The following is a 15,174-nucleotide window of genomic DNA, read 5'->3' on the forward strand; positions in this document are numbered from 1 at the left end:
CTGTGTATCGCCAGGAGTCTGTGGTTTACTGGGTAAAGTTCCAGCATCTGGTGGGGCTACATGGATTTTCCTGACTCCGCCTTCTTTCTCCCATCATTCAGTTTAGTTTTCCCCACCTAGCCCTGCTCTACCTTATTAGGCCAAGCCAGTTTCTTTCTTCATTAGCCAATAAAAGCAACACATAGACAGAGGTCCTCCCTCATCAACTCATCTTTACCATGACTGGCCGTTATGCTACCTTTCGCCCTTACCCACCTGCTGCGAGGTTTACTTCAGTTTATTTTCAGTAATATTTCTTCTGTTCTTCTTCCTTATCAGAAAAATTAGGACAATCTATATTTTCTTTGATTTAGATTCTCACTCAAGGCCAAAGAAATACTTCCACATCCTTTGCTCTAACATGCGGAGTGAACTAGTTTTCCTAGCTACCTTTGATGCAGCTAAGTAAATATCCTTTTGACTTCAGCTTTTCTAGATGGACTTAATGGATTCCAAATTCCAGGGCAATATTAAAAATATTTCAAGAATATTGATGGTGAGATCTCTTTCTTTGTCATGACGTGGAGATTATGGACACCCAGTGCTCCACTATAGAGAGATGGGGTTCAAAGATACTTTAAAATGCTTCCTAATCTCCAGGTCCCCCCCAATTGGATCTTTTGAGGACCAGTCACACAGCAAACTTTCCATTCCATTTAGATAATACTTGATTTTCCCCTTGTTCTGAAATGCAGTTTCCCAGTTCTGTGATGGAAGGTTGTTTAAGAACAGTTCTTTTTGCAATCACACAGCACACATACACAAAGATGAAAACCTAGCAAAATAAAATTTACACTTGAAATAAATTATGGCAGGACTGTACAATAACTTGCTTCTTTTTCCTACAAAGAGAATGCTAATATTCATTATTTATTGATGTGAAATGACCCTTGGTACAATATTAAGATGAAAGAATTTGAGATGTTATTTTTCAAAAGATGGAAGAAGTATTTTTTTTTTGCCTGTGTAAGCCAGAAGTTAACAATGGGTCTCTTCCTCAATCACACCACTGTATTTAATAAACCAGGATCTCTTTCTCTCATTGAAGCCATAGCTTGCAGATTTAGCTAGTCTAGCCATCTTGCTCTGAGAATTCCCTGGCTGCGGCACCCACCTGGCTTTTATGTGGGTACTGGGAATCTCAGCTCTGGTACTCACACATGCTTAGAAGCACATTATCCACCGACTGATCTCCCGAGCTCCCCCCATACAGCTTTGCTTGCGTTTAGTACAACATTTCCAGTAACATGGACAGGAAGTTGGTGTATCCTTGTGTCTAAGGATAGACATGGAGAGACTACGGCACCTTGTCAGTTTTACAACTATATTTTCAAAGAAGATAATAATCAAATCAAAACACACCAAAGTGTAGTTAAGACAGGCAGGCGAAAGTTCTTCTTTCCTGGAGCTTGACTGTGCAGGGAGGAAAGGAGTGGAAGTTGACCTGCATTCAAGATTGAGGAGAGATGCCTTGTGGTCTTTCAGGCAGAGTCATGGCTATTCCGCAGTTTGTGAAAGTCTATTATATCAGACTGAAAAACCCTTCTCACTTGAGGTTTGTGTTGACACCCACAGGTTTGTTTACAAGAGACCGGGGATCTGCCTAGGTAACCTAGAAATGTAGCCACAAATGGTTCAGATATGGGACTTGTTTACCTGGCAAGATTTGTAGAAATAAGATCACCTCTAGCAGAGGATGTGTGTGTGTGTGTGTGTGTGTGTGTATGAGTGAGAGAGAGAGAGAGAGAGAGAGAGAGAGAGAGAGAGAGAGAGAGAGCAAAAGCAATCATTTTAAATATCTTCTTCATGTAGGAAACAGTATGTGCAGTGTTCCCTGGGGCTGGGCCAGGCCCAGGCCTGCTGCAGCCATCCTTGCGATATGGTTTCTTAAGGAAGAGCAAGGCAGAGGGGAGGAGGCCCTGACTTTCACTTCTGTCTGCACTGCTCAGTTCTCCACGCACGCGAAGCTGGAGATGATGGCCAGAGCCATCAGCAGAGGGACTCAGCTGACAAGCCTGGAGCCCTGGCTCAGCTGAGGCAAAGCTGGCAGTGAGAACTGCTGTTCACTCTCCTGTGATTTTCATAGGCAATAGTGCAAGTGGTGAATGACGGGACCTCACCATGGGACACAGAGGGGAGAGTGGACTGGAAGAGGCCAGTGGCTAGGGAGGCATTGGAGCAAGCAATGCACGGAGCATATGGTCCACTTTCCCCGGGGAACCTCAGCTAATTGGAGGTAGGTATGGGTGGAGATTCACTCAGAATAACCTGCAAAGTTCTGGATAAGATTTTCAATCTCTTGTATTATAAATTATTATTATTGTTACTCATCGTGGAAGCTAATGAAGCCTAGAAAACTTTACATTGCCCTAATTACTTGTAGGGTTTTTTTTGTATAAGAGAGGCTTATATATTAGCAGAGTTGTTAAGATAAAAAGTATCAGCATAGGAAAACATAAGTCACAGAGAAAATCAGACAAGCTGTGAGACTCCTGGTTCCACAGGAGCAACAGAGACTGGGTGGGAAGGCAGAAGGAAAGGAAAGACACTTTCTCTTCTGAAACAGGAGTGGCGGGCTGAAGCGATGAGGACTCACAGAAGTCTAGACTTCCTCCCTAAGCTCAGAGCCTGTCATCCGCTGAGAAACGATTAGGAGAAATAAAAACAGCGTGAGCAGTGGTCTGAGGAGGGCAACGGCGCATCCATCCCGTGGAGCTGGAGAGACAGCGAGGAAAGGCTTCTGCAATTGCACAGGGCTCCACTGAAGTTGAAGGTCATGACTAATGAAGCGGGAAAGCCTTCTCTGGCTTTCTGACTCTCGGACTGAGGAGCCTCCCTCAGAGGCTTCCTTGATGTTCAGAGCTCCCACTCTGATTAATTTGAACGCATCGAGGTTCAGTTTTGAATTCTATTCTTCCGATCACCAGTCAGTCTCTGGACCCGAGAAGAGACTCTCCCTTGCTTACTGTTGTTGGGTCACATCTGCCCTTAAGTGAAACGTGCCATGCAGGGAGAGAGGCCCACGAGATGCAGAAGTCTTGCAAAACACAGAAACCCAGAAAGATCCTGAAACAAGATTGACCAGGCCTTCTCCAAGGTTGCATAAGCACAAGCAAGGTTGAGAAGAGGGGACTCTTGAAAACAGATAACTGCAGGTCATGTAGAGAGCTCTAGTGGTGAAGATTTTGTAAGCTATCACCATAGTGACAGTGAAGTAGCTGCCTTTGGGTCATCCACACTCCTATAAGTGACCAATAAACTTATTGGTTCTCCAAATTGTTCTGGCGGAATTATTGCTTTGCTCAGTCATTGATTCCCTGTATAGGAACCGTTTGTTGACAGACATGGCTCAGTTCTCCCCAGGAGAAGTAATTAAATGGTTATGTCCTTCTGAGTCTTCTTCTTCTATTATTTGTAGTCCACAGTGGAGTGGGCACTCGATAAACACTGACTAGGCAAGCACCGGCCATGCATATGGGAGTCGTGCTCTGTCTTCCACAGCTCTCAGGAGCCAGGGGAGAGAAGGTAGGAGAGATGGTGTAAATGACCCGAGCTGATTTGTGGATTCGTAGGGTGGGTGTACCAGGAGGCAAAGGTTGTAGCTGTGAAGGGTGTTGGCCAGAGTCTTGTTGACAAGATGCTCCAGCAGGGTTGGGCTGGGCAGCACGGGAAAGGTGGCCCTGGTCCAGAGGAGGAACTGGTCTTGGGTGAGGCCTTGGGAGGGAAATACTAAGAGGAAGTGTTAGGGTTGAGGCAGGGCTGAGATGTGACCTCTGGCAGGCCCACATATCCCCTGTTCCCTGAGCTCTACTTCCAATGAATTCTTCACAATCCAGTGGGCACTCCCATAGTCCTGGGTGAGGAAAGGAAAGATCTAGACAGTGAGTAGATTCGCTTTCGAACACAGTCTTGAGAGACACAAGGAACAGACCATAGAACTTGGCTGTCAAACCACAATACTGATATTAAAGTTTTACAGGAAACTCTTCTCTAAAGTAATTGTTGTGGTTTGAATGTAGCATGTCCCCTACAGGCTCATGTGTTTGAACATTTGACCCTGAGTTGGGGCACTGTTTGGCAGGGTTGTGGAACATTTTGATCATAAGGTCAAGGCTTATAAACAAGGACAGAGCTTTCAGCTTAGAGTCTGCCCAGGCCAGTTCCTGGTAAGTTTTCTGTTTCTGTGTCTGTCTGTGTGTGTGTCTCTCTCATATGTATGCATATAAGATGTATGTGTTTATGCACATGTGTGTGAAGCCCATATGTAGACAGTGTCTTCCTCAGACATTATAACTGGCAAGTTCTGATTCTGACCAACAGGACCCAGCTGGCTACCGTACCCTCATGCTGCTGCATGAGCTGCCCCTGAGATGAACTGCTCCAGCCATGTCCTCCCAGACCATGATGGCCTGTCTCTCTCAGTCTACAAGCAAAGATAAATCTTTCCTTCCGCAAGCCACTTCTTTGAGGTATTTTATCACATTAATGAGAAAATAACTAACACAGTACTTCAGTGCCATTTACACAACCCCGCGGCTAAACTTTTCAATTCTTACAACTTTTGGTTACAATTATTATCCTGATTCTGAACACAGGTACATCTTGAAACCATCACTCCCACGTGGAGGTGCTGTCCAGAAGGTTGACATGGTTCCAAATCATTCCTGAACCTTGACTTCATTAGTTCAGTATTAATTAGAACTCATTTCCGGTGACATCTTAATCAGTGAAATTTATACACTTGCTCTAATGGCTTCATCGTGGTGTAGGTTTGGGGGCACCATTAACCGAATGCATTCCATTCAGAATCCTGCCATGTCTTATGTGGTTCATTTACTCATCCTATCTATTCTAAGCCAACAAGAGTCTATTGACGGGCTGTTATTCTGATTGCTGTTGGGAAAGACAGAGAGAGGTTGGAAATGGACCACAGACGCCGTGGCATATTTGCCATGAACAAACTAACACACCACCATTTAAGGCAGCATTTGTGGGTCTTTCCCCCTCCCTTTCCCTCTCATCATCATCATCATCTTTGATCTATTTCTAAAGTGTGCGCATGGCAGAAAACAAACAGTAATCCAAATGCTTCTTTAGTGTGGAAATACAAATAAGAAGTGCTCAGTGGAACGCACTGGGCTCATTTCGTATCTATTTGTGAATTCACTTCAAAGCCTCCCTATTGCCTACATACATGTGGCTCTTTGATTTCTCCTTTGAAGTGGTTAACATCTCATTGGCTCTCTCACTAATTGATGCAGTAAATAAAATCTTTGATCTTTGTCCATTTTATATGAGAGTCCCAATTTTACATTTTTTTAAAACCATAGATCCTTTACAACATTGAGTTTAAGCTTCGCCTAGCCCTGGGTCAAAGTCATAAATGTGTGGCTTGAACATACAGGGAACGCTGCAAGTGACATGAGTCAGGCCAGTGGGTGGGGTGCAGGCGGCCATTGGATGGAAGGGAAATCGGGGTAGGGATGACGGACTTCACAGCTAAAACTCTAGAGAACCCGGAGGAGACCAACTAGCTCTTACACTGGCTAAGAGAGGGGTTGATTCTGAGGAAGGCAGTGATGGGGATCAGCGTGGCTTGCTCAGAGTGGTTCACTCTTCAACAAAGCCTGCGTGAGAAAATCACCAAGGTTAAACCCTATTTGGCATCTACAGCACAATGCAATGGATGCCAATGGCTCTTATACCCGAACACACATTAGAAACCGCTATGGAAATCTAAGAAACACTGATTCCAGGGCTCCAACCCAAGGAACTCTGCTGTAATTGGTCTGAGGAGCGGGAAGACAGGAAAGCTCATTAACAAGAGTCTACAATGAACTGCTGAGCTATGGACCGTATGCTGACTTAATTTAACCCTCCTGGTAGCCCCATGAGAGAGGAGTTCCACCCTGGCTTTACAGAGGAGGGTACAAAGATTTAGGGAGAGCAAGTGATTTTTCTGGAGGGCTTTGATGACTTGTGAGAAAATCCAGAGATGGGAAGGCAGGATTAGTGCTGAAAGGTTGGTGGATAAATTTTAACAGTGACATTATGATTATGGAAATAGAGTTCACTCCTGCAGCAAATGTTTACCAGGTACTCACTATGCCGGGTTCTGTCCTACGGACTGAGAATTAAAATGGTACTCAAAAGTCTCTAGCTTCCTGATGAGCTGGCACACAGGCTCTTCTGCTTCCTCTGACAGAAGAGTGTAACTAGGGGAGCCATTCAGTGTGAAAGCCTAGGTTCTATAAAAGCCCAGTACTGAAAAAAATCAACCAACCAACTAACCAACCAAACAAAAACAAAAACAAACGAACAAACAAAACCAAGATTAAACATAGTAGGAAGGAAAGAGAAGAGCGGTGGAAATGAAGGAAATGCTAATGAGACCAGACAGGGCCCTGCTAAACAGCTGAGAACACCCCAACAAAAAGGAAACAGTCCAAGGACCTTGTTAAAATGATGAAGCAGAGACTGGAGTGATAGCTCACTTCATAAGCATGAGAGACTGAGTTCGATTCCTCCAGAATGCCCATATACGTCCAGGTGCAGGGGTGTATGCTTTGTAATCCCATGTCGGGGAGGCAGAGAGGGGAGAACACCAGGGGACTCACTAATCAGCCAACCTAACCTACCTGGCAAACCCCAGGACAATGAGACCCTGTCCACCTTAATACGACGGGAGGAGCTTAGTCCTACAGCAGCTCGGTACGCCACGCTTTGTTGACATACATGAGAGGCCTACCCTTTTCTGAACAGAAACAGAAAGAATATATTTGGGGGAGGGGGTGCTGAAGGGAGGGGAGGGGAAGGAATCAGAGAAGAGGGAGAGAGAACTGTGAAACTGTGGTCTGGACGTAAAATAAATGAGTAGATTTAATTAATAAAAAAGAATAACTAAATAAAATTTTAAAAAACCACAGGTATATGGCATTTGACAAATGACATTTGAAGGTGTCCTCTGGCCACCATACTCGTGCACACACTTGGCGTGCGCATGCACACACACACTAAATTTGGGGGTGGGGTCTGAGAGTCAACCCAGGACTATGGATGCAGTTATTCCATGTTTGAACTTTCTCTCTATCCATGCTTGAATTCTACAGCTTAGCGTTTGGTAGTGGCCCCCGATTGCTGTGACAAAATGCCGAACTAGGTAGCTGATAGACAACAGGAGTTCACTGCTCTCAAATTCAGAGGCTGGGGAGTCCAATCCAGAGCTCCAGCAGATTCCACATGTGGGGAGGGCTGAACCCTCCACCTCATAGTTTGTGCCTTTCTGCAGAGTCTGCGCATGGCAGAAGAGACAAACATGTTCCCTTGAGCTGCTTTGTAAGATCAGTAATCATATTCCAGGAGGCTTTATCCTCATGACCCAGTGCCCCCTTTTCCCAGCATCTTTGCACTGAGGAGTTTAGAATAGGAATTTAGAGTTGAAGGCATGATATAATAGCCCACACCTGCTCAGTAACAACCCTACCAGTCTTTTAGAACTTTACGGCTTCTTCTAAATGAAGAGAACTTAGGGATGTCAATAAGCCATGCGGAGGGACAAGCAGAGGATGCCCACTTCCCAGCATGTCCAGACATAGAAGCAGCAAGGCCGGAGCTTGTGAGATCTGTGTTGTCTCGGAGTGTGGAGTTGAACTTCTCGAGTGTGTTTGTGTTTATTAAAGTTCATAATGGTTTCAAAAGCAGTTATTTTTCTGTGTATAAAATTAATTCTCAATTTATTAAATAAAGGGGGGTCTCATTTTCTCTCCTTTTATAGAAATCATTTGAGAGATTATAGGGTAAATTCACAGAAAAAGGAGTATATGAATTCCATCAGATTAAGGATATTTTTATAGAAAAAGTCAATTATGCCGAAGCACTGCTACTTTCTAAACAGAGCCCTAAGATGAAGTGGAGCACACACGGCTGATTTTAGTAGCTAATGTCTGGCTCATTCCAAATACACACCACACTTAAAATCTCTCTCCCGATCCCTGTCTGTCTCCCCCGCCCCCGCCCACCCTCCCTCTCCCTCTCCCATTACCCCTCTTTCTGTTAGATGTGCTGTATTTGGGTTTGTGTTTGGGAGCCCCCACCCATTCTCTCATCTTTAGAAAAATCTCAGGAAGAACGCCGAAATAAGCTCTATTGTGGTGAAAGAGAAAGCAGTTCCAGTAATCTGCTTGTGGCAGTTTGGCGTTTCTCTTCTGTATTGTGTGGCCTCCTGTTGGAATTACCCTTCACGGACCCGTAATCCAATTGCGGTTCATTGTTATTAGTGTCGGGGATAATTACACCGTGCATATTGATGAGTCCCCAGTCTTTGGAGGGCATCCCCCTGCATTACTCCTTATAATTTGTCTCACAAACACATGTGTGAAACAAGACAGGAATAATTTTCCTTTCCTTTACAAAAGAAGACAGGTGAAACTTGCCAACAAATTGCATGGCTGATAAAACAGTGAAACCAGAATGAGAGCCCAAGGTTCGTGATCCCTATCCTGGGGCTGTGCACTTGACTTGTCTAATTCTGGACCACCCATGCACGTGACTGACTATTCATGTAGATGGCCGCACTCATCTGTCATAATCTGTAGTGACCCTGCTGCATCTACTAACAGAAAGGATACGGAACAATGAATCTGTGGCAAAAGTGAGAGACCGGAAGGAAATTTGTAGATGGGTGTCTTCCTGTTAATCGGCTGAATGAGGGATAGAAGCAGCGCCCCGGAATGATAATCTTTATCAAGCTTTCGGAGGAAGCATCTTGGGTGGTGCAGCGGAAGTGCTCTGTTGGAAAACTAGGTGATGGCTGATGTTGACTGAAATAGTCTCCAGCTGGGAGAGTGATGGAAAAACCCCAGAGACTCCCATGGGATTGCTCTTACTGCCACTCCATACCCTTGCAGGCTGCTGAAGGGGCTGTAGACAGCTATGCTTGGGCATCTCCCCAGCCTCATCCCCTCCTCCTGCCCTTCTGTCTCTCCATTGTTAGCTCTTGAGAACACACCCTTCCTCCTTTCATCTCCTTCTTGCTGATGATCTAGATAGAAGATATATCAAGGTCAGAAAAGGAACAAAATGTGTCTTCATAAAAAGGTTGGTGGCTTTGCCAATGCCACATGGTAACCAAAAAAAAAAAAAAAATAGGTAGGGCAAGCAAGTAATGACTTACGTAACATATTTTCTTTTCTTGTCTTATCTTTTCTTTCTTAAACCAACTACTGTGGTGTTCTACTTAATTAGTGTATGACTTTCTGTAGCTTGCTGGCTCTGTTTTGAAAGCCTGCTAAGGCTTGGCCATGTAGAATGAGCTCAGCTATTTCCAAACTTCCGTTTTGTTTTTGCATGTAATTACCTACAAAGTCCACAAAGGCCCCTGGAGCTCCTGGTCAATTGTCTTTATTAATTTTTCCCTTGTCCTAGGGTCTGGCTGGTGTGTTGATCAGGTCATGGGAGAAGCAGATGCCAAGACAGTATTAGACGTGGAAAAGACGTACAGTGTGGAGTGGGTTAAAAACAACATAAAAGACGATGAGCAGACAGGAAGCAGAATGCGGCAGAGAGCCGTCTATCCATGATGCAGAGGTGCCAGCTGTGAATGGGAGGAGGAAAACAGAACTGGGAAGTAAGTGTCCTGGCTGGTGTTTTTTGTCAACAAGCTAGAGTCATCTGAGAAAAGGAGCCTCATCTGAGAAATGGCTTGCATCTTAGGTCAACTTGCTGCCAGCTACAGTCATCAGAGAGAAAGAATCCTCCATTGAGAAGTAGGGCATTTTCTTAATCAGTGGTTGATGGGGGAGGGCCCATCCCATTGTAGGTGGTACCATTCCTGGGCTGGTGATCCTTGGTTCTAGGAGAAAACAGGTTGAACAAGCCAGTAAACAGAACACATCATGGCCTCTGCTTCGGCTCCTGCTTCCACGTTCCTGTCCTGTTTGAGGTCCTGTCCTGTCTTCCTTCCATGATGAACAGCGATATGGAACTGTAAGCCAAGTAAACGGCTTTCCTCTCCATCTTGCCTTTTGGTCGTGGTGTTTCAGCACAGCAATAGAAACTCTAAATCATGCCTCTGTCACTTGGGCCTGGGGGCAAGCCTGTGGAAGCATTGTCTTGATTAATGATGAATATGGGAGGACCCAGCCAACTGCAGCAATCCCATGCCATATAGCAAAGTAGCTGAGCAAGTTCCTCTGTGCTGGGGTCATCAGTTCCTGCCTCCAAGTTCTTGTCTCAAGTTCTCCCTGTGACTTCCCTTAGTAACAAACTGGGACATGGAAGTGTAAGATGAAATAAACTTTTTCCTCCCTAAGCTGATTTTGCTTATGATGTTCATTACTGCAAGGAAACCTAAGAGAGGTTGCAAAGGGCTCCCATCTGTGCCTTGGCTTCAAGAAGATGCTCCTAGAGGCAAGCTGCCCTCTTAGTAACTGCAGTGGTGAGCCCTTGTTCCACGCTATGTTTGCTCATTGTTTGGAGCTGTTTGTGAGGTTCACAGTCTCAGCCTGAAGAGTGACTCAGGTTCTCAAGACTGCCATAAACAGTTTCTTCTTAATTAGTGTATGACTTTCTGTAGCTTGCTGGCTCTGTTTTGAAAGCCTGCTAAGGCTTGGCCATGTAGAATGAGCTCAGCTATTTCCAAACTTCCGTTTTGTTTTTGCATGTAATTACCTACAAAGTCCACAAATCCCCCTGGAGCTCCTGGTCAATTGTCTTTATTAATTTTTCCCTTGTCCTAGGGTCAAGACCTTAGCTATGCACTTGCTTAGCAATGGGCAGAAGAAAATGGCCCTCACAGCAGCAAGCGAAACTCTTGCCTTTACTTATGCTCGGAGAGGCTCGAGTATCTCTGACAAGAACAGAGATGCATCCGTGCATCCACCCACTCATCTGCTCAGCTGCTGCTGCTTTAGATGATGGTAGCAAATCTGTTGAAGCCAGTTCATCCATCTTCGTCCCTAACCACACCTGGATTGCCACAAGCCTGCCATAGCTCTTGCTTGATCCTTGCTAATGCTTTGCATTACTGTCAAACCCGCATTCTAACCTCTATGATTGCGTGTTCCAAGCACAGTAAATGACGAGGCTTACTACAATGTCCTTGTGTTCAGCGTCAAAATAGCAATAATAGGCTGAGGTGGCCTACTGACTTGGCCATGAGCCTTCTAATTCCTAAGCCACTGAAGCTGTTTGTTTGCTTTCAAAATGACCCTGGCCTTTGATAATATTTCAAAACAACTTCTCTCCAACTTCCATGGCAACCTACCATGAATTGTGGAGTTCAGAGAAGTCACAAACATTATTTTCAGAGCACATAATTTTTTTTAAATTTAATTAATTAATTTTTTTTAAATTTATTTATTTATTAAAGATTTCTGTCTCTTCCCCGCCACCGCCTCCCATTTCCCTCCCCCTCCCCCAATTAAGTCTCCCCCCAGCCCGAAAAGCAATCAGGGTTCCCTGTCCTGTGGGAAGTCCAAGGAACCCCCACCTCCATCCAGGTCTAGTAAGTTGAGCATCCAACCTGCCTAGGCTCCCACAAAGCCAGTGCGTGCAGTAGGATCAGAAACCCATTGCCATTGTTCTTGAGTTCTCATTAGTCCTCATTGTCCGCTATGTTCAGAGAGTCCGGTTTTATCCCAGGCTTTTCCAGACCCAGGCCAGCTGGCCTTGGTGAGTTCCCAATAGAACATCCCCATTGTTTCAGTGTGTGGGTGCACCCCTCGCGGTTAGAGCACATAATTTTGGAGAATAAAGATGTTAGACATGTGTAGGGTTTGGCAGGTAATAAAAATAGTTATTATTATTAATTTATGATTATTAGTAACAAATATTTTTGCCAAATAGAATTTAGTACTCCTTTAAATAAGGTATTTGTAAAGTCTTTTTATTTCTTTTTTTAAATTTTTAAATATTTATTTATTCATTATGTATACAATATTCTGTCTGTGTGCATGCTTGCAGGCCAGAAAAGGGCACCAGACCCCATTACAGATGGTTGTGAGCCACCATGTGGTTGCTGGGAATTGAACTCAGGACCTTTGGAAGAGGAGGCAATACTCTTAACCTCTGAGCCATCCCTCCAGCCCCGTCTTTTTATTTCTTTCACTCCTTTATTTAATCAATCAAAGAACACATATCTGCACAGTAGGAACCAAGTCCCCTGCCACACACGTATCCACTGCCCCCAACAGTGTTTATTTTTTGGCAGACTTTCTCTCATGGGGTTTAGAGAATCACATGTATTTGTAGGCATTTTATCAAGTGGTTTAAAGAGCATAAAACTTGCAGTCATGATTTTGGGAGTAAATTTTATTGTTATGACTTATAAAATACAATCAAATAAGAGCAAGAATTCCATTAGTAGTCGAATATTGTGATAATAAAGCTGAGAATAAATTTTACTGCTATAGAAACTATAAAACAGCAATAATAAAAACACTATTATTGTGAATAAATTGTATTGGGATGACTAACTAGAAAGCTATAAAACACAACAATAAGGGATAAGCTAATCACCAGGAAAGATGTGGCAATAATTCACCCCTGTTAGCAAGGAGCCTGAGGTTCCAGCTCACTTGAGGCTCTGGGTTACTGCCTGCGTTCTATAAGGTTACAGAAAGATAATCTTTGGCCAGTGGGGTTGGCAGGGGACCACAAATTACAGGAAAATTGGACATGGGATTGGGAAAAATCCAATTATCAGCAAGTGTTAGGAAAACCCTGCCTAGTCGTGCCAAATGGCCTCACGAGGCACTTGAAAGAAATGTTTACAGGTTTCTGCTGGCAGCTTTCAATGTATCATTTGACTGTGTGTTTTCTTGTTTTAAAAATGTTTTATTTATATTACTTCAGAATAACTGAGTAGAATTGCATTTTTGTTGGGGAGTTCTATGAACTTGTTTTTTATATGAATTGCCTGTGCACCCCTTTGTCCTGTGTACATCTTCATCCCACCCCGGAGTGCACAAAATTAAAAGAGGACCCTCAAGTCCTGGGCCCATCCATCTGCCGGGCTGACAGCCGCATTCAAACCTGTGCTCCAGCACTCGCGACACCAGGGATCCTGTCTGGTCTGTGTCTTTCCTCAGGGGAGGGCCGGAGAGCTGTGGGTGGTGTATTTTATCCCTTGTCCAGACTTTTGAGCTAGCTGGACAAAGGGGATGTGGAAGATCATGACCACACAGAGCCCCTCAGTCCTTTGAGGTGAGGCTTTTGCCCTGCCAAAACCTTGCTCTTCTCAGGACCCTCCTCTCATTGGATCTGAAAGTTTTTTTTTGTTGTTTGTTTATTTTGTTTTATTGTGCCCACTCTTTGCTTGACTCTGCTTTTCAATGTTTGGCCCAGTGAGTAACTCCTCCAGACTGAAAGCATTTTCCTAGCACAGCAGCTCCTGTGATGGTCCCTTCAGTCCTCTCTGCTTCACGCTCTTCTTCACCTTGCTGAGTTCAATCTGCAGCAGACACTTCACTCTTACTGGTCACCGGGTGAGAAAACATGGTAGGGTGTCTAATAGAGTTTTCTTCTTTTTATCAGTGCTGGGGACCCTGGGACTGCCTGCATGCTAGGCAAATGCTCTTTCTCTGAACTACATGCTTAGGTCTTGAGATGGTCATTTGTATGAGGCGCGTGTTGGGGAAACCCACTTAGAGCTGGGTGAAAGAAACTCATGGGATACATCATAGCAAGAAAAAGCACAAGGCTCAGGTAAAGCAAGGGACTTTGGAGGGTGAGCAGATTCAGAATAACGGTCATATCCATGAACCAAATGCAGGGGATATTCCCCTGGATTGGAGCCAGGGTCTGTGGAGTGAACACAGATGATAGAGAGTCCCCAAACCACTCCAGGGAGGATTCACAGAGGGAGAGTATGCTTTCTCAAGCCAGGAGTTAGCCCTAAGGGGAGAAATAAAATATCAAATAGTAAAATGTTTTCCTTTATTTAAAAAGGATGCATGAGCCCATGGCGGAGTTTGTGAAGCCAGCGCTCAGGTCTGCTTTTGCTGAGATGTCCTTTGACTGTTTGAACCGATACCAACAACATAGATAAAGTGGCTGGACTAAGGCTCTGAGTTTTCTAGATCTTTCTGTAGAACAATAGAGCATCTACTGTGGACCCTTTGCCTTTTAGCTCTGCTGGTTTCTGCTGGTTCCTAGTAGGCAGTGATAGGGAAGGGGGAAGATGGGCCAACTTGTGATCTCAATTATTTAAATGGAATATTTACTTCATGATCAGCTGATCTGGTACCTCTCCACTTCCTACCCATGTGTATCACCTTGAGAGGGGAATAGCTAAGAGCTCTAAAGTTCCATGATTGAACATTACTCTTAGAAATTTGAATACATTTCCAACAAGCATTTCCTGGTAAGATTTGTTGCAAATGCCACTAGATATGAGCAGGAAAAGAAAATTATAATAAAAATTTTATCTCTCTTATTGTCATGGCTTCTCAATTAGTAAATCATATTTCTCTAGTTATTAAGAAAAATGTTTAAAATTGTCAAATAATTTCACTTAGAGTTAGTCATTGTTAATGTTTCTGATAGATAGCTAATTATGTTTAGAATACTATTGCTGGGATTTCAGTTAAATCACAGTAATTTTCCTATGGCAGTCATGATCCATTTAAAGCATGGTACACTTCTTAATAACATTCCATCATTTAGTTAACATCTATTTTCATGATTTTATAAATAATATTATGATGAACAGCCAATTTCTTTCAAATCTTTGAATAGCATAATCCAGTATAAGTTATAGGAAGTGCAATTACTGGGTTAGAAAGATATATTTAAGTATCCTGCTATAAAGTGGCTTGAATAAGGGCTGCTTCCGTTAACACATTTAACAGTCATGTATGAAAGCAGTTTTTTTTTTAAGTATTTGCCAACTTGATGGGTGAAAACATCCCACTATTCACATTCTTTGTATTTCAATGGTTTGTGATAAGGTTTAACATTGTCTCCCGTTTGGCTCAGTTTAGTATTTTATATATTGCCTGTTCATGCGACTTACCCACTGCTTGGTGATCTTTCCTATTCTTGAAGGATCATAACTTCTCTGAACTTACAATATATATTCAACTTTGTGTCCCTGTGTATGGTTTTCTTACAGATACATCTTAACCTTGTTCATGC

Source organism: Microtus pennsylvanicus, chromosome 17 (genome assembly GCF_037038515.1).
Source record: "Microtus pennsylvanicus isolate mMicPen1 chromosome 17, mMicPen1.hap1, whole genome shotgun sequence".
NCBI classification, from domain to species: Eukaryota; Metazoa; Chordata; class Mammalia; order Rodentia; family Cricetidae; genus Microtus; species Microtus pennsylvanicus.